Source organism: Anabrus simplex, chromosome 2, assembly GCF_040414725.1.
Source record: "Anabrus simplex isolate iqAnaSimp1 chromosome 2, ASM4041472v1, whole genome shotgun sequence".
NCBI lineage: Eukaryota > Metazoa > Arthropoda > Insecta > Orthoptera > Tettigoniidae > Anabrus > Anabrus simplex.
The window spans coordinates 1,026,703,597-1,026,724,672 of NC_090266.1; the positions used below are offsets into that span (position 1 = coordinate 1,026,703,597).

At 38.5% G+C, this 21,076-nt stretch overlaps 1 protein-coding gene across 7 annotated transcripts in view; it reads right to left on the bottom strand.

The window, feature by feature from the left end:
- Positions 1–21,076, bottom strand: part of Pym (partner of Y14 and mago) — a 172,552-nt gene that overhangs the window by 127,249 nt on the left and 24,227 nt on the right. For 3 of the 7 annotated variants that reach the window (XR_010859350.2, XR_010859351.2, XR_011017854.1), the window contains exon 2: positions 12,344–12,563. The exons of 3 other annotated variants lie outside the window; for them this stretch is intronic. The gene's annotated coding sequence lies outside the window, so the exon portion shown is untranslated. Of the gene's footprint in view, positions 1–12,343; positions 12,581–21,076 lie in introns of all 7 variants that reach the window. One more of the 7 variants, XR_011017853.1, reaches the window with a different exon arrangement.

Genomic DNA, 21,076 nt, shown 5'->3' on the forward strand with positions numbered 1-21,076 from the left:
AATTGGGTGCGAGGCTCTTAAGAGGGAGAAGGAGCCAACCAGGCAAAGAGTAAAGCTCATTATTATATGAGCCTAAGAATTAAAATAGGGAAATTAATTAAAGACATAGACTTTATTAAGAAGTGCATTGCTCACTGACTCCTAATTTTTTAAAGAACAACAACAAAAGACACGTTTTACCACATCAATATAAAGTCTACCAAAAAACTAACAAATTATGGCTTAAAAATGAACTAAAATTTCTACATAAGAAGAAATCACTCTTAAACAACCGACTATATGAAATTCACCTCGAAGTCACTACGTTGTTATCAGACTCACAATGGAATATTTTCCAAGAGAAAGTCTACAGTAAACTATCCACTTTGCTTGCTCAAAAACAGTCCACCTTAAATAACAAGTTTCAAACCCTTCTTAACAAATCTTCCACAACCAACAAACTACCCAATAACTCCATCAGCTCGAACACTGCTAGTCGCCACCTAACCCAATTTCATCCCCCATTCATCAACCTATCTAACGCAACATTCGATGATGAAGAAATTGCTATTTTGTCAAAGGGTCCTAAGCATAACTGGCCTAAATATAACCCATCAAATGTCGCTAAAAAGCTAGTAATAGAAACAGAAACAGCGATCAAAAAGATGCCTTATGACATACAGCATGAGCTCAGACATGAAGCTAATAAACAATTAAAGAAAACCTTTATATCACCTACTCTGAACATAACCAAATCACAACTCGAAGATAGGAAAAAGATCATTCAACTCAAGAATAAAATAAAAAATACCCACACCATCGTTACAAAGGCAGATAAATTAAATACCACTGTAATAATGGATCAAACAGAATACGTATCTAAAACAAAAAATTTCTTCACAGACAGCACCTTTACAACAATCAATAAAGATCCAACCCAAGCTATCCAACGGCAGCTTAAGCAGACACTTAAAAACACATCCTTTCTCCTAAATGACAACAAAAAAGTAAACGTATTAATATGAACCCAGGACAATCAACCGTCAAAGCACAACCTAAAATCCACAAAACTGATGTCCCAATACGCCCTATTGTAAATTATAGACCTAGTCCTTTGTATAGAGTAGCACAATTCACTCAACAATTCCTTAAAAAACACTACACTTTTCAGTCAAAAAAATCCATAAAGAATACATTACAACTTATCAAACAGCTTGATAACTTTAAACTTCAACCATATCACTCTATACACTCGTTTGATAACACTAATATGTACACAAGTATAAAACCAGAAAAACTCTTACATATTATCCCTCAAAACTTACACACCCATAGTCAACTTAGTCCACTTGAAATATCTGATTTTATGTCTATTTTGAAGCTTTTAATCAATAACTATTTCACATTTGACAAAATAGTATACAAGCAGGACGGACTAACCATGGGTTCGCCAGCTTCCAGCATCTTAGCAGAAATATACTTCGACTTTTTAGAACACACAAAAATAGACAATAAAGCAACATTTAACAACATACATCTCTGGTCCAGGTATGTAGATGATGTATTCATAATTTTGGACCAACGTACCATAGACGCAGCTACTACTTTAACACACCTAAACACTATCGACGCTGACATTAAATTTACGCTAGGATCCAAAGTCAACAATGCCATCAATTACCTAGATCTCACTATCACCAGGCTTCCTTCTTCATTTAAATATAAAATTTATAGAAAACCCACACATACCACAACAACAATAAAACAGGACTCAATTCATCCCCTTAATCATAAACGGGCCACCTACAATAGTCTACTACACCGAGCATTCAATATTCCTATGTCGAAATCAGACCTTAATAAAGAATTAAACACTATACGCAATATTGCATTTCATAATGGCTACAATAAGAATTTTATAGAAAGTATAATTAGTAAGTTCAGACATCGCCCAAAATCTAACCTACATAAAGAAACTAATAAATCAAACTTTTTCAACTTTTACCTTCAATTACAATATCCATAAAATTACAAACATATTTAAGAAGTAGAATATCAACATTTCTTTCAGAACTAATAATAGAAACCTAGACATTCTACACAACTCTAATTCAATTAACGCTTCCAACCCCTTTGAAAAGTCCGGTGTCTATAGATTTCACTGTAACGACTGTCACAGCACATATTTTGGACAGAACGGTAGATCATTCAAAATCAGATACACAGAACACGTAAACGCAATCAAATACAGAAAATTTTCCGCAGTAGGTCAACATATAAACGACTATAAACACAAATTTTATGGCTTAGACCATGACATAGACATCATTGAAATAATAAACAAAGGCCCCGTACTTGATTCAACTGAACAATTTTACATTTCACTTGATCAGTACCATAATCCAAATTTTAATCTCAATGACCTTTCTGAAAAAACCTACAATTGTTTGATACGTTCATTAAAATACTGAATAATCTTAAAATACCCAAAAATCGATCTATCTTTAAAACCATACATAACACGCTTACACATTACCCCTACCGCCGCCTGCGCCCACCCGATTATAGTCCCGCCTCTACCGCGCTTCCCCTTCCTCCTACTTAGAAACTCCCCCCCCCGCTCTCTCCGATCGCCTGTCCCTCGACTTTCCCGACTTTCAGTCTGTTAGTTCCTCCCCGATACATCTGCTATCAACTTGGCACCTGAGGTGAGTCTTCTATTTCTTTGATAATATTTTTCCGGTTTTTTACGTCATTCTAAATCGCGTCTTATCTTTCTTATAGGTTCCGTCTTGGTTCAGGACCTTTCTTGATCACCTTTGTACTTACAACTTGCTTCACAAGACCCTTCTTTCGAGCACCATTTCAACAAGAACCTTGGTTATTTTACCATGTTCAACCTACTCCTTAAAACGATATAAACAAACATATATGAGGACAAGCCAATACATTGAACTTTCCAATGAACACTTTGCTTGTCAGTATCAACCTGCAGTGATAACTAACACATCTATTTTGGTTATATTGGACATTGCAGCCTACTAAAATTCTTCACTGTTAAGTCCAAGTTGAGGCCCTATTAGAATATTCTTTACATTCTATTGTGTATATACTCAAGTGGAACAACTTATGACTAAGTGTTTGTTTACTTCTTTTAGCATGTCAAACATGGCTATAAAGCCTCCCTAAAAATGAACCAGACTGTTCAACAGATAAAAACACGATAATTCAAAAGCTGACAATTATATTTTACCACAAATATATAATATAAAAACTGAATTTCCTTTTAACAGGTCATTCTTTTTAATTATAAATTCTAAGGTGTACACCTTATAAAAAACGACCACTATTATTTTAATGACCATCAGCTTATATATGTAAATATTATTTTAGTTTTATCATGCATATTTCCTAAATTACTACTGTGATATTACTCTAAGAGTCATGATCAATGTATTTTATTGTCTTTGTATAATTTGGCCTAGACTGATGATGACATATAGTTTTGTCGAAACCGGTACCAAAAGTTCATAAACGTGATGATTTAACAGGAATGTAAAAATTTTCACGTAATATATAGTACTGAAGAGGGGGTTCTTATATTTTTCTTTCTTTATTGAGAAGGAGAGCCGTAAACAAGCTACATACCTGTTCTATTCATAAGAGTTTGCAATGGGGAAACTCATGCAAGGGTGATTAAAATAATATAAGCAAGTATATACAATTCGGCATGGCACGTGAATGTCTTGTCATTTGAGCTGAAGGTTGAACATACATCTCCACAAGACAGATACAACATAGCAGGCTGAGTATTTCATTTAAAAATTCAAAAATTGACGATCTCAATTAGTTAAGAGCAAAGGTTTAGCCAACCTCGCTACTACGTGTACGTTGTTGAATTACAGAAACACCAATTGCCTCACATTAATCTACTATGATTGCAAAACAAGTTTAAGTTCAGGGTTATTTGCTGCTCCGATTGTTCCTGTTGAAAGCCAAAGGGATTCCTTTCTCTTCTGGACTCCCAGTGGCAATGGCTGCTCCAGAATTATTAAGGCTTGAAAAATTACAGTCTTCATTTATAGATTTCAAGACTATTACATTAGTTACCTTACATAGTGTAATTTCAATAGTAACCAAATAAACATTCGGATCCAACATTACATGATATTGTGTCAAAGCACATAATTCATGGTCTGTGTGGTACTTTTAAACCCAAATTCACCTTGCATGCATGAGGGAGTTTGCACCAAAAGGTATCCATTACATTCCAAACGCTACAAGTCTACTGGTGACGGGTATGCCAAGTACAGCAGGTAGCCACCTGATGACAACTGAGAAATTGCAACTCTCAGAAACAATAAAGTACACATAAGTGATGGCTGGTTGCAGACAGCTTTTGGGCTTTTGCCTTTTCAGAAAACAAGGTGTATCCATTTCTACGCCCTGGGGTGTACAAAATTCCCTGTACTTGCAGCAAGGTATACACTGACCAAACATGCCAGTCCACTGGGACTCGTATCAAATAACATCAACGAAATATCCGTCTTAACCAGCCAGACAGGTCACCAATAGCTGAGCACGCCTTATCACTGGGCCATAATGTCATGTTCCTAGATGATCGAGCTCTTACCCACATTAAACACTACAGGTCTTGGATTATACAGAAGATGTGGAAATACACAGAAGTCCTAACAATTTCAATAGAGACACTGGCCATCGAAAAAAATGAATATGCGGTTGCCAGCCATTAAGGATTTACATAGGTAGTTCCCTTCCCTGCCCTTTCACTGTTGTTATTTTGCTTCAGTGTTTTACATTGTTGTTTAATATTCGCATACTGTATATCATGCCAAAAACTAAATTAAGTAGTGCAGGTAGCCTCAAACACTACCAAGATTAGATTTCTTCTGAATTTATTTATACAAATTAAAAAATACTGTACTGTAGGCCATGCAAAAAGAATGTGGGTAGTAAAAAACTGTATCCAGTATTACAGCATATTGAGCCCTTATAAAAGTGCTCATTTTAGTTGCTGTATTATAGTTTATTGGGAGTATAATGAACATTCATCTTATTCGATCCTGGTAACTTTGACCACGACAAATCTTTAACAATTCGACAGGAGGTTGGGCGCCAGTGGTCTGCGTGGACAAGAGAGTAGGGTCTGTTGTTCGCAAGCCAAATTAAGGAAGAAGGGTTGCTAAATGACGCGCGCATGACCTTCAATGACACAGCTTCAGAACAAGGAACGTTTGAGAGATAATGGACTTGGCTAATGGGCTTTGTTTCGGAAGCCAGCCGTAAGGCTAAAATGTCATGCAAGCACAGTTTAAAGTTAACATAGGTGACGCGATCACATGGCCCAACAGAAAAGTTGCATCATTTCAAGATTGGCTACAAATTGGCTCGAATGCAGAAGGGCCCTGAACGAGTGTAATTTATGATCGTGCAGCCGAATGATCAAATCTGACAAGCGTGTGGTTTGAAGCGTCTATTCTGCAGGAGTCTTCGAAGTACAGTAGTCAAGTAGTAAGGAGTGTCTACATACCACGTGTGCGGAGTTAGAGAAGTCTGATATTATACGTCTTGATCGTGTGTTGGGATATTCAAACACTAGCTCCATATGCTCACACTTTACTTAGTTATTCATCATTAGAAGGGAGCTAAGAATGTTTTGTAGGCATGGGGAGCCTGTAAGAACAATGCGAAGATAGCTCATTATGCACTACCATTTCTAGGGGGAAGTGAACTCTGTTAAATTCAACCTTGTAGTGTGCCAAATTTTAGGTGGAAAGAACAATTCGATATGATCATTGCCCGCCTATTTCAAGTTTACACCTGGGTGGAGTAAAGTAGACTTTCCCGGGACACGAACGCCTGATAAATAGCACAGTTTCTAGTCCAGCATTTTGTACTGTGACCATATGTAGAGTTGTAACATAATACAGGTAAAGTGCACAGTGATAGGGAAAATTGACATAGTTACAGTGTTAGATAAGCAGTGAGTCATCGCGCGGCTGAGTGAGAACTGGTTTTCACAGACACGGGGAAGTTACAACAGGGTGGTGTAAATAGTAGCTGGCAGAATGCATTGACCTCAGAAGCAGCAAGACATCGGGAACGTGATTTCTACACCAGAATACAGGTCTACGGGCTGCATGAGTTTCAATTTGGAGACATCACAGTGAGGGTGGCTGCTCGATAAAGGATGAGTGTTGGCTGATTGAAAACACAGGCAGCGGAATCGACTAAAGACAAGTATTAGATTTGCAATGTCATAATGTACTTGTGCATGTGTTTTAATGTAGCTATGGGGATAGGTTATCGTTCATGGTGTGGGTACTGTAGTCACGTCCTAGTTCGTCAATCATGGGCAATGGCTGAGTGGCCTATAAGTGGTCCTGAGAGTCAGGATACCAGCTGCTATGGAATGGGAGTGGGCATCTCTGACATATTCTGAGTCATGGCCCTCCTTGTGCTCAGGCGGCTAGGACTACACAATCCACCAGTGGTCCATAACCTGTTAAGAGGGGAGATCCTCACCTGGACTATGTGTAAGTAGGGTAGCATCCTGATTCATGAATTTACCGAGCTCAGAACATTTTAAGCAAGCTTCGGACCTATGGGAGTAATGGAGTCCCATTCCCATTTGACAGGCGAGGGACTCCTTGGGAACAACTTGGCAAACGAAATGGAATTCGATGGGGAGCTATCAATAACAATGGGGCTTATGGAAGAAAGAAAGTAGAACTGGCTGAGTCAGCAAAGAGGATGTGCTACGAGTAAGCAATATTCGGATAACGGGAGATAGCGAGGAAGAGATAGGAGATTATAAAGTGTACTTGACAGGTGTTAGAAAGGGAATTGTTAAATTGGTGTTTAAAGAAAAGATCTAGGTAAGTAAAGAAGAGTAAATGTTAGTATTACATACCCGATGTGCCGCTGAGAAGCTACTCGTTCGCGAGTGTTGACTATGAAGGAAGCTCAGCCGGTATTCCGGTATTTAACAATAACATCTCGATTACAGATAACTTCCACTCCATTCTCCACAACTTTCAACAACACGCTAGAATCCAGCACGCACGGCACCAACATGGCGTGCCACTACAGCTCAACTTCACGAACAGAAAAGATGATGTCTCGTTCTAGCCATGACGCTCCGACTCTGTAGTAGTGTACTTTCTCATTTAATCCCTCCACCGCGGACTATACCATAAGCAACTCCATTCTATTTCACTAGGGCAGCGTCACAAAACAAAACTTCATCCCGATGTTCTTCATGTTTTCATTTACGGCAATATATCTGTTTAAAGTCTCCTCACGCTGGTATTTTTCACATAGCAGTCATAGTTATCAAGAAGTTAACAAAACTCAAAAGGGAAAGATTCTAACCCCGCAACATGTTCCCTAAAATTAGAATTATCAACAAATAACTGCCGTCATATTGCCATTCACAATGCACCATGTACTCAATGACCTTTTGTTTCGACTACACTGAATTTATGCCTAAGCATTACAACACCCAAACAGTTTCCTTCCACAACCAGCCAAATTCACCGTTGGTTATGAGCCATATTCACGAACCCGAGACTCCAACCAGACAGCTTCCAGTATGACTCGCCTAATAGAACCTCATTTGGCAATCTTGAAAAAAACGGTGGAATATTTTTCCTAGCTTTCCACTAAATATGAACTGAGGTCAGACCACACTGCATATTACTGTGTAGTTGCCCTGTCAAACTGTGATCGTCAACCAACGGCAGTAATTTTTGTTATGAACATTGGTGCCAGACACTTTATACCTTTTCTCCCCAAACTGCTTCCATGCATATATATATATATATATATATATATTTTATAATTTCCTAAGATTTTCTAATAGAGTAGCGTCAATTATTCTTCGGACCACCACTGCTGGACACTGCTAAAATACCCTGTGGTTTTTATGCATTGGTGCTGACTACTGTGTCTATAAATAAGTTAATATAACCCATTTGATCTCCATTTATTGATGAACATTGTTTTCTCAATGAACACTGTTTCTTAGTGAAATTTTTGTGACAGTTACCAGGATTTCTGATAAAGTGTCAGTACTTCATGTGGACAACTGCTGCTGGACACTGCCAAGTGCCCTGTGGTCTTGCCTATTGGTGCAAGTCACTTGCTTTCCCTTAAACTGCCCCATGTTAATGTTGAGTCATCCTTTGTAGGACATACCCTAGCAATCTGATGCTGTTGTCCTTCACAACTGATAGTTTGCAGCCAACGGCTAATATATTTTTATCTATATCATCACTGAACATAGTTTTTCCTCTTGATTTTCCCACTGTAATTTCGTATCTTAGTATTTGCAATTTAATTACAAATCAGGTACCTGATTTATGCCTTGAGGTGGTACTATAACTGATGATGCCCTCAAGGAAGGGCGAAACATATCTCATATGGAAATAATAATAAATTCCTAAATGTTTATAATTTCTAATGTATTGAATAGGTGACACAAACTTTTTAGTATCCTATATATAGTATCTTCAATAGGATCAATAATGATATTTATCACTTGAAACTTATGTCAGCCGGTGTTACGAGAAAGTAATTCAGAAGTCTTTAAGAGATCAATACGTGCGAGTTAGTGTTGACAAAACTACGAACTCTGAAGGTCGTTTTGTAACAAATATAGTAGTTGGAGGAGCCCTTAGAAAAGAACAGCCAACTACCCCACATCTTCTTAATGTAGGACAGGTAGAAGCCACACAACAGTAACTCGGTTTGTCATGGATTCAATGAAATTCTTGTGGCCTGATGGTATTAGATACAACAATGTACTCCTCGTGGTAACAGACACAGCTAGTTACATGATTAAATCGTGGACAATGTTAAAAGGTATTATCCCTAATTTAATTCACTTACATGTCTCACACATTAACTCCATCACATAGCAGAGACTATTCGTTTATGCTATTCACCAGTGGACAAGTTAGTATTATCCATTCAGAAAATATTAGTAAAACCTCCATCAAGGGTTCTGATATTCAGAACAATAGCACCTGATAATCCCTTACCACCAGAAGCTATTTTAATGCATTGGGGATCACAGCTTGTGGCCGTGCTCTATTATTGTGAACATTTACCAAAATTAGAGAAGTTGTAAAAGCATTAGATCCTAATGAAGCAGCATCTATGGAGCTGGTTCAGCAAACATTGTATGCAAAGAATTAGAAAGTAACCTTGTGTTTACAACAGCTCATTTTCCTTGTATTCCTAAAGCTATTATGTCATTGGAAACCGTTAGGATTCATCTACACTAGTCATTTGCAAAATTTGACAAAACCTCTGCCTGGCCGAGGCGGTAAAGGCGTGCTCGGTTCGCCCGGAAGGACGTGGGTTCGAATCCCCGTCAGGAAATCGTAAAATTTAAGAAATGAGATTTCCACTTCCGGAGGTGCATATGGCCCTGAGGTTCACTCAGCCTACACCAAAAATGAGTACCAGGTTAATTCCTGGGGGCAAAGGCGGCCGGGCGTAGAGCTAACCACTCTACCCCATCAGTGCCGAGGTTACAGATAGTGGAAGCCTTTACCTTCCACCCCTCCAAGGGCCTTCATGGCCTGTACGGAGAAGACTTTGCTTTTTTGCTTTGCTTTTTGTCCATTTTAGAAACAGTTCCAAGGGTTGTCGGAGAAACAGGGAAACAGAAAGTAACGAACGTCCCCTCCAAAAATCCTGGGTATAATGGACTGCTTGAAAGTGTAGATGTTTTAGAAGGCAAAGCACCCACAACACCAACAGAACAAGCATTATCTACAGAACAGTTAACAGCATTTGTGAATGCCCGTCACTTCATGTGACGTAGAACAGAGTTGTTTTGCGCTAGAAAGCTTTGTGAGGGACAACAGACCAAGATTGACAATGGAAAGCATCCATCACTCCCTAGTTGTTAACTCCAAACTGCAATAGTAAAGAATACACTGATGACACGGCTGGCACTTCAAAACCCATGGAATAATGATGCAAGTTACAGATAATTTTATGGAAATAAGCTCATATTATGATGCATACCGTATTTATTCGTGTTTTAGACCCCCTCGCGTATAAGACCCCCCCAGGCTTTTTGAGACGAAGAAAAAGAAAAAATAAACCTTGCATTAAAGACCCCCAACGTAATTCGTCAGAGAAGAACGATTCCGCTTCGAAGCGGGGACAAGCCTTATTTCAGCTCTGATAACATCACACAAATTTGTGAATAGTTTCGTCTGTACAACCCACACAATCAAAACACGTGTCAAAGTCATGCAGTACATCTATGCTTTGAAAGTAATAAATGTCTGCCTCTGTAGCTTAGGCCTACTTCAGCGGTGATGACATCGCACAAATAGGTGAATAGTTTCGTGTCCGACCTGCGCATTGCAAGCACGCATCAGTCATGTATACAGTATATGTCTGTGTTTTGTAGTTGAGAATGTCCACCAACTGTCGTTCTCGGGAGCCTGTGTTCGATTCCCGGCACCGTACTGCTAGAGGTTTACGAATGGCAGGAAGGTTGATATGTGGTAAAAATGGTACATGCAACTCCCACTGGGGGCCTGTCTAAGAGGAGGAGCACCACCTCGGGATGAGGAAACGAGATTACTTGAGTTAAGAAATATTCACGGTTGTTGCTATTAATATAGCAGGGGAGATCATTAACAAAGTGTTCGTTTAATATCTCGTAACTCAGGCCAATGTAGGTTTTCTTGGCGAGAAATAGATTTAAAACGTGACAAAAACAATCCAATCAGAATGTTTGTGTTACTCAGCAAAGTACCTCACAAAAAATAATAATAATAATTTTCGGAGACGCAAAACAAAACATACTATGCGTTAAAAAAATGAAGACAATCTTACAAAATTAAACACTGACGATAAAATGCATTATCGCCACACCTGTAGATATCCGTACATACATGGAGCAAACTTTGTTATTTATTTTTAATCTTCCCGTAGTGGAACTTCTGGCATTATTGTAACTTGATAGCATACCAAACCTAAAAAGTGCAGTCTCTTTCATCCCGTTTACAGCTGTTTAAGTAAATCCTGATGTGATAAATGTGGAGAACAAGAATGAAGTATACTTAAAAATGAGGGTTTGGCTTTCAACAGCCGCAGTTATCCAGAACACTTCCAGTCACTATGTATTAGATTCGGAATTACAACTCGTAACATACGCTACTTATCAGCTGGTGGTTTGGCATGCTCTCTATAGCACAGCTTTATCTGGAAGGAGTGGTTTCTGCTACACACGCACCAAACGGGAATATCAGAGACCCTCTCCAGGTCAATTTGGGAATACATTCCCATTGTTCGGACTCTATAGTCGGGAACAAAACTTATTTTTGAAAGTTTCAGAAAAGACGGGACCTCAAATGCTCTCAATGCGTGGCTGACGAGATGGCAGTGAATATGATGTCACTAGGAATGATGACAAGCCAGTAGCAGGGAAGTTGGCGGCGCAAGACGATAATTCAGATGAAAGCAGTGATCAGGTTTACTGTGGTAGCCCTACACCTCAACTGACAAATGACTGGTCATTAAGTTCTTTTGTATCAATATTGCATAATATGCTAAGACACCCTTATCCCTTTTCTCTACGGCGTCCTGTATGAAGAGACGAATCTTCGTAGCGAGTTTTTACGTCCGTACGCCCTTCCTGATGTCAACCTAATCAGAGGAATTAATGAGACAAAACGACTGATGTGATATGAGCAACTAAAACTGACTATATTTACTTTGTATGTAGGCCTAAAATTCATGTTCACCATGTATTGTCCTTTTACATTCAGAAGTACTGCCTTCCAACGAAAATGCCCAGCATAACTCAAATACATTCATAAGTTTGTTAAAGAAGAGTGTAGAATGTTTACAAGTATAATTTATAGCCCAGAAGTCATATGTTTACTGCACAAAATTTGAGGTTATCGCATAATGGACCCCAACCCCTTACTTTTTTGGCTGTAAAAGTGAGGGGAAAAGGGGGTCTAATACACGAGTAAATACAGTATTTTGTTGTATGTTTAGGTACATTTTATAGCATAAGTGCATACATTTTATATACTTTTTACAGTATGAACTTCCATTTAGTTTTCAAATACATGTAATTAAAATAATTTTTATTCGAAATTTGTTACAGAAGAAGTAAATCTTAATCATAGTCTCAGCAGGACACATTAACTAGCCTAATTTCCATTTGGTTTACTGGACAACCATTTTAACACATTTCCTGAATAGAACAGTATCGTCCAAAGGACAGAATTTATGAGACAATTGAATTATATAACACTTAAAAGAGCAAGGACAACATACCGCAATACAGAAAAATACTTACTGGCAATCCAATACTCTTCTGAACTGGCATTGTATTTGGGGTGTTGTTTCCCTGCTTCAAATGGCAATCCAAAAATATGAACCACCTGCAGCACCCCATTAACAGGTCAATGAAGAGAATTAGTACTGCCACTCTGAAGAGACTGTGTTTCGGCTCTTTAAGCCTGAATTTCCAGGCTCTTTACAGTATTTATGCTGTCTGGTATTGTATAAGGTAGTAACTGTAACATAACCGATACTTCATTAGCAATGCCCAGGAATGTCCATAGTGATACACATATAGAAAAACATTCCATGCAGGCTACTATAAATGATGCACAAAAGCTATTAAATGGAACACTCCTATATATAGACCTGTTTTACTAAATTATTTAATAGCTACTATTGCACCAAGTGGCAATGTTGATCACTCCTTAAACGATACTGAGAAATGCAGATAGCCAACACTATCGTGCACATAAACATGTAAACTCAGTTTACTGCTGTTTTACTAAATTAAGTTATACAATGTTTACTACACCTTATAAAAGTTCAATCAAAGATGGAAGCCCTGTGAATAACAATGCAAAATCACTCCATATAACCTACCATTATTGCCAACATTTTGATATGGCAGCTTAATTCATTACAAAAGTTTCAATATAATGTGAAACTATTTAACTACCATAAAAACAACAGTATCAACTGACTGCAAGGACAGGTAATATTTATGAATTACTTTTGCTTAAAGGTTACAGACCTCGCAATAATTCAAAAATATATATATATTGGTACTTACGTAACAGATCTGCTTCACAATTTCCTTGCAAGGAAAAGTTTTCTTTGATTTACTGTGGTAACTGATAGGACTTACGGCGCACACTCTCTTCGGTTCATTGCATATAATTCAATTTATTTGCAAGCAACTTTCAGGCATGCAAGGAATCCTCAAATACTCTTAGTCCGCTTCTTAAGACGTAAAATTCTTCGATCAAAAAAAATATGTCCTCCTTTCCATAAAGTACTGAGAGACATTCGATAAAAAAAAGCTAGCAAACTTTTGGATAAAACTGAAAAATCTAAAAGATCAAAATTGTAGCCTAGGATTTGATTGCTTACGAGCAGCGTAAGTAGGGAGCAATCATAAAGACAAAAGAGCCACATCCTTGCAGAGTCATGTAAGTCCACCCAACATATTTTACTTGTTTCAGCACTGACATCACTTTATGATGGTGCAAAAGGTGCAAGCTATTTTCTAATTTAAAAAAAAAAAAAAAACACTGACTATTGCTTTAACAAGAGAAGGCCTACAAAACTGGCAGATAGCTGGCAACGTGGCCTTCATGCTGCTTAGGGCAAGCTCAGGGTCACTTCCTTCTCGCTGAATGTTTTCCTCAGCAGCTACGTCACTGTGCCCTTCTCATAGCAGTTACAACTCCTCTCTCTCCGCAGGCTGAATGCAAGTCTACAAAGTGAACAGCAAGAAAAATATTGTCTGCCATAACAATCTTCACGATTTCTACAAAAACTTTTCTAGAGACAAGTTTCCATGCTTACACAGATTGGCTACTCAAATCTTCACTATGTTTGGTACTATGAACAGTTGTTTTCCACAATGAAGTTGTAGGCCTATAGAAGCCAGATTCATTCCTTCGTATCAGAGGTTTACCTAATAAAATGTCTCAGGCAGAGCACAGATGTGTCAAAACTGCCCCAAAAACCGTGACTCTTCAGTAAGTAAATTGGATGCCATTCTGTGATTACAGTAAAACCTCTCTAAAACGGACACCTTTGGGACCGAAAAAAATGTCCGTTATGAAGGGGTGACCGCCCGAGAGAGGTTATGAAACCGGTACCATTAAACGTAAGTTGGAACACAATAACCCATGTATTGTATGTGTTAACAATTTTCACAAATGTACCTTTAATTGTATTCTGCATACAGTATTGTACAATAAGCTGCACTGTACTCACATGAGAAAGTTGTAGATGGGCTGCTGCAGCTGCGATGTACTGTATTAAAGAGACAAAAACACTTCTATGGAAACCTCTATTGGGTACACTGTACACTATTACTATTCACCATGTTAAAATTAAGAAGAACATACGAGTTTTTGAAACTTTAAATCAAAATGTAGATGTAGCAATCTCTAGCACAGTACAGTAAAACATTAGCACTTGAAAAAATTCTTAATGTTCGTTCGTTTTGTCCATTTCGGTTTAGCAATGATATTTTCACTATGTGCAATTAAATCCTGCGTCAAATTTACACCTTTTTCATTGTTTTGTTTATAATAGAATTATTTCAGTCACTTAACAAAGCCGAGAGCCTCACTGTACGAGGTTACTGGCAGCACATTAATATTAATTTCCACATTTTCTTCAAAGTTGTCATTAGCATCACCTTCACTCTTGCTTTTGTCAGAATCTTCATTTTTGTCCTTCTTCCCTTGGATTGACTGAAGAATTGTTTTCGTGTCTCCACTCTCACACTCTGTTGGAATATCTGAATCAATTTCGATATAGGTGTTCACTTGTACACTGTAACCTGCTGCATTAATCAACTGTTGTGTTGTTTCCATGCTGTCAGGAAGGGTATCCGATTGTATTTTGGGATGTCCACCACTAGCGCAAAACCCAGCTTTCAGAAAGCAGTTACGAAATGTTGAGGCTGTAACGTTTTACCATGCATTGGTTATCCATGAAATTGCTTGGAGAAAATTCAGTCCCTTTGTCAGTGTTTGAAGGGATACTTCATTCCCGTTAAGTTCTGATAATATGTGCTTCATCATTGTCTGTACATAACCTTGAAGTTCTGGATCACTCCTTGGTCAAGCGGCTGAGAAACTGATGTTACATTTGGTGGGAAAAAGATGATCTTCACACATTTTAAAACTTAATTGTATCCGGATGCGATGCTGCATTATCGAGGAATAATAACACTTTTCACTCCTGGCGTATCATTTTTCTGTCCAATTGTCCTAGCCACTCTGTCATTATTTCTCTGGTCATCCATGCTTTCCTATTCGCATTTCATTCAATGCCGAACTTCGTAACGTACATACTCTTAAAACACCTTGGTTTTGCAGCTTTTCCTATCACAAGGGGCTTCTCCCGTTCTCCGCTCATACTTGCACATAACATTGTAAGACGTTCTTTCGCAACTTCTCCACCAGTACAATGATTCCACGCGAAACACAAAGTTTTGTCAGGTAAAGCACGGAAAAATAACCCAGTTTCATCAGCATTCAAACTATTCAATTAGAAATAGGAAAGGATTTCCACCTATCAATACTTGTTTATTGCACTTATTATGCTACAAGACCGGTTTCGACCCCTTACATAAGGTCATCTTCAGCTGAACCATACATTCATGTCTATGTGATGAAGCTATGAATAAGATTGTATTGTCTAAGGAATGCCATATGATAATAAACATTTGGTCACATCCAAATGGGGCATGTCGTCACATGAACTGGCGTATATGTCACTATGTGCAACAATGCAACTGTATGTCTAAAATAATATGTTTAAGGTCTTAAAATTAGTTTATAAAACACATCTCTACTTAAAACTAACTTATATATAAATATAAGATGAATACAGTATATAGGAACACTTCATGCACATGAACGTTTGTGTCTTGCGTGTTGTTCAATTCATCTGTTGACTTCTGTGTTCAAGTCTTGTTTACATAGTTGTACACTTGGCTACTGTTCCTGGAGTTTACGATATGATTTGCTTGTAAGATTGTATGAGTAAAAGATTTTGTCTTCATGTATATACATAGAATAAAACACTTTCCAATTTTAAAAGGGTGCCAGACGTATGGATAGAATTAGGATATATATATATATATATATATACGTTAGTTTTAAGTAGAGATGTGTTTTATAAACTAATTTTAAGACCTTAAACATATTATTTTAGACATACAATTGCATTGTTGCACAGTGACCTATACGCCAGTTCATGTTACGACATGCCCCATTTGGAAGTGAGCAAATGTTTATTATCATATGGCATTCCTTAGACAATACAATCTTATTCATAGCTTCATCTCATAGATATGAATGTATGGTTCAGCTGAAGATGACCTTATGTAAGGGGTCGAAACCGGTCCTGTAGCGTAATAAGTGCAATAAACAAGTATTGATAGGTGGAAATCCTTTCCTATTTCTAATTGTGTAATTCGTCAATACGGAAATGAAGATTATAGATTACGATTCAAATTATTTTCCGAAGCATACCTGTCTATGATTGAAGGTTTTTTTTTGTTGTTGCCAGTTTTCAACAATCTCCATATTAACACTGGATGATTCTCCGCAAATCACTCTGAAGTTGATACCATGTCACTTTCTGAATCTTTCTAGCCAGCCATTCGAGGCTTTGAAATCTCCAATACCTAATTCTGCCGCGAATTCCAACACTTTTGCTTGTATCATTGGTCCTGACACAGAGACATTCTGACTTCTTATTTTAGTGAACCACTCTAGCGTTGCCTTGTCAATGAGAGCTCCACTAACACTTTGAAGCAGTTTAATGCGCTGTTCACTGCCATTTAAATGCCATTCTTTCACTAGTTCCTCTTGTTTTTTCACAATTTCAGCTGCCTGTGTGTTTCCAATCTTGAACACTTTGGACAGTTTACGCACACCACATTTCTCACGTTTATGATGGTCTATTATGCCTACCTTTTCTTTTAGAGTTAAAAACGTCCCTGGAGCCATGTTTACACCAACTTACTAACGTAAAACTAAACACGTCAAAAGCCCACGAGTCAATGAAAAGTAACCTGACAGTGAAGGTACGAATTCCAGCGCTGTCGAGCATGTCAGATCACACAACTTCCGGAAGTGATAGCGTAGCTTAGTGTTGCCTTCCAAGAATGTGTACATCCTGGACCAAAAGCTACGGTGTCTGCGATTCTTGGAAGTACCGTCTGTGCAAAAAGTAAGCAAATACATATTGTACAGGACACAAATACAGTATTTTTTAAAAATGAAAGTGTTCGTTAAGAAAGGTTTAATTGGAGTTTCACGTGCCTATGGTGTGTCCACGTCCGCAATAAAGGGTGTCCGTATAAGAGGGGTAAATTACTCATACACAACATGGTATTTAATTACGGACCTAGAAAATCATTTGCCAATGAGGGGTGTCCGTTAAGGCAGGTTTTACTGTAATTCTTTTAAGCTGTAACAGATCCATCTAACTTGTTTAATTATACATTAATCATCAAGTTCGTTATCCATTAGTCTTTCAGTGAATTCAACCTGAATAAATTGTTACGTAAGAGTTCAGAATCCAGTATTCTAATTCACAAAAATAACTTCCGTAACTTATAATTATGTCGCAACTTGTATTCAAGCGTATATCCCGGAAACATTTTTATGGCATGCGTAGGAAAGAGACAATTATTTCATCTATGGTGGGGAAGGCCATATCCAGAGTTCCCTGCATGCACGCAGGATGTGCTAACTTGTACTGTGGCCCACACAGCAAGACCTGCCCATGGCTCCCAATAGCTGTTGCCCGAGGGCAGCCCAGTTGTGCAAGCCTGAGCTAGTGTGTGTCATGGAACCAAGTGGAGGGGCCTTATGCTTTGTACAAATCCTGCAAGATAGGAAGAGAAATAGCAAGGATATGTATACAGAAAAAACATAATAGGATATGCATAGGTCAGACTCCCCACCCCACCCTCCTCGCTAGCCAAACATACAGGCCATTCCTAAATGTCATTATTCAAATGATGTAACATACAGTATTTTCATAAATTTGTGTTTAACAGACTAAAAACAAGGTTATATCAACTAATTCTACACTGAAAATAATAATAAAATAACAAGATATCTAGGACTACCAAATCATAGTAGTTTGTTGTTTAGCTGCTTTACTTTGTTACATAACAAATTAATATAGAACAATGCAAAATATAAATTAGGGAATATGCAATCAATGAAGGAAGGATATGAATTTCTACCTGGATCTCATCAAAAAATTCTCCCATAACTACATATGTCCCTTTGGCTGTATACCCATTAGCAGCATTCAAAACCTTCAGTCATTTAAAAACATGTAATATTATTTTCACAAAGGTTATATTAACTATAATATTAGTATAGAAAGTTGAATGGAATGGCAGTGGTAGGTAGTGTAAGATGTGTGTTGTGTGACCTCTGCATTATGATAAAATGTTTTATAGCCAACACAAGAGTGAGAGTGGTATGTTCTTAAACTGTAAGTTACACAGATTCATCGAAGATAATTATTTTCTTTGAGGTTGTATTCTGTTCATAACCTCAAAAATAAACACTGGATCGACGTTGCCAACAGTGAAATCTGGACAAAGATGACATATAACCAGTGGCAGTCAATCATAATTAACTCACTTTTAGCAATCTTAATTTGTAACTTGATGTTTTATTCCACCTAATCAATACATACCGGTACATTTTATATGAATACGACTAGTTTTGACCATATGACTGTCATCTTCAGCTCTTCATTTAAACAAGTTAAACTAAAATAAAGACACAATCATTAAATAAAATGGGGTTTGTAAACACTAAAATTATAAATACAATGTAAAACACTTTAGTCCACATTAAAATTCTTAAATTTTCTCCTGACTCTTTCTAATCTTCTGAAATAATGAGAAGAGGCTAATTTAAAAATCTTGACAGGAATGTTCCAATTATGTACAGGTTGCATCATACAAGTTAACAATAATGTCTTAAAATATTCAAAAGAATATGTACAAATTACAGGCAAAACAAGATGCTCAAAACAAATAGTTTAAATTGGGCCATAAAGAAATTATTTCATCTGGAAAACATTGAGTCCTATGAGAGTAACATGAATATCACTGTCTACTGATGATCCATAGTATGAATTTGATGTATTTAGTTCAAAAAACAACTAAGTAGCCAAAATGATCAATCATCAGAGATGGAATACTTGAAGGATATTCCGATGTTCTTAAAGTGAGTTTGCATCTGTCCTTAAGGGTGCTAAATGGGGATATCCTTCGAGGTCACTGTGCGACACCTGGCCCAGCAGTCAAAGACAGTTTGCCAGTCGAAGTAACCAGCGCTCTGGTACTTCCAGCTGTCTTTGATTCAAGAGAGTTAGAAATATGGGGAAATGGTCACTATCACAGAGGTCATCCTGTACTTCCACCGTAACGGGAACTAGCGCATGGCTGCACAGGGTGACATCCAGGAGGAAGAATGTGCCGTGGGCGCTACTGAAGTGGGTAAGTTCCCCTGTGTTTAGCACACAAAAATTGAACAGATTGATCATTTGCTCAATAAGCCTCCCCTAGATCAGGACAATGGAAAACTCCACAGGTTGTTAGGGGCATTCACGTCTCCCAGCAACAGAAAAGAAGGAGGTACCTACGCGATCCTGGAGTTTATGCACGTGAAGGTCATAATTCAGTGGAATGTACATGTTGTACACTGTTGGAATTACAGGCGACAGAGCGCAAACTGCAACTGCGTCAAGCTGAATTAGTAGCAGCACATCTTTGCTGTCTAGGGTACAAACACACCCAGTCGCGCGCTACAAACAGCTACTAGGCCCCCGGAGTAGAGAAGAAACTATTTCAGAGTCGTGTCATGTCCAGGTCTCAAATGTGATTCCTGTAGACAGACTATGGTGGCCGCAATGACAGATATCCACTGACGTAAATCAGCTAGGCGACATGTACAACTATTGCAGTTCCATTGCAATAGTGCCATTGTGTGGATGAGTACAGCAACGAAATTAAGACAATTGCTTGTCCTTATTTCATCTACTTTTCTGCCATTGTCCACCGTAATTGTCGTCGCCACCACCCACGATGACCGGTTCAGCCTCCACTAGAGGTACGGTGGCTGAACACTCCATGGACGGAGAGCCGTCCGATCGGGAACGGTGGTCCTTCTTCCAGGGAAAACTATGTTCCCCTAAAAGTGATAGAGTAGAAGGACGTCAGGATCCTTCACTCTTGTACACCATTTACAGACTTCTTGGAGGAGGCTGACAGATGATCCACCTGGTTCTTTTAGGGATGCGGACAACCCCGATCAAGTTGAAGGCTTCTCCTTCAGTTTGTCAGGGGAGCGCTGGGACTTCCCATTCTCCTCCTCAATGCGGGCACTGGTATATGGGCTGGAAGGCTTTCCAGCCCTGGTTGGGAAAGTATTTTTTCCCCCACCCTTCCCAGGCAACGACAGCAGTAACGCACTTTGTGGCTTCCCTCGAGGTACGGATACCATCCTGGGCCCTCTAGTTTCACTGATTACTAAGACTTGTTGCTGGCTATTCTGACTTTTCGATGCTTTTGCTGTACTAGTGACTGATACAAAACTGTCTGGTGTAATCTGTACCGGAGCGACATTTTCAGCGAAGTAGATGGAGAACTCCAGATCAGCCATGGACTGAAACTTTCTCCAGGTATCTGGATAAGAAAGCTACTCCAGAGCTTTATCTCCTGGATCTTCTTCTCCTGCTTGAATGTGGGACACACTCTGGAGATTGGAGCATGCAAACCTAGGCCATTGACACACACACACACAGGTGGTGATGTGCAGTTGACACCAGCTTGCTAGCCTTCCCCCACATATTCAGCAGGTTGCCGATTCTTTACATCGCAATGACATGTGGCCAAACTACTGGCAGTTGTAACACCTCAATGGAGCATGAATATATGGCCGAACCGTCAGTTGGTGCATAGAAACCTTTATTCTTTCGGGCGCAGTCTCGGAGTCAA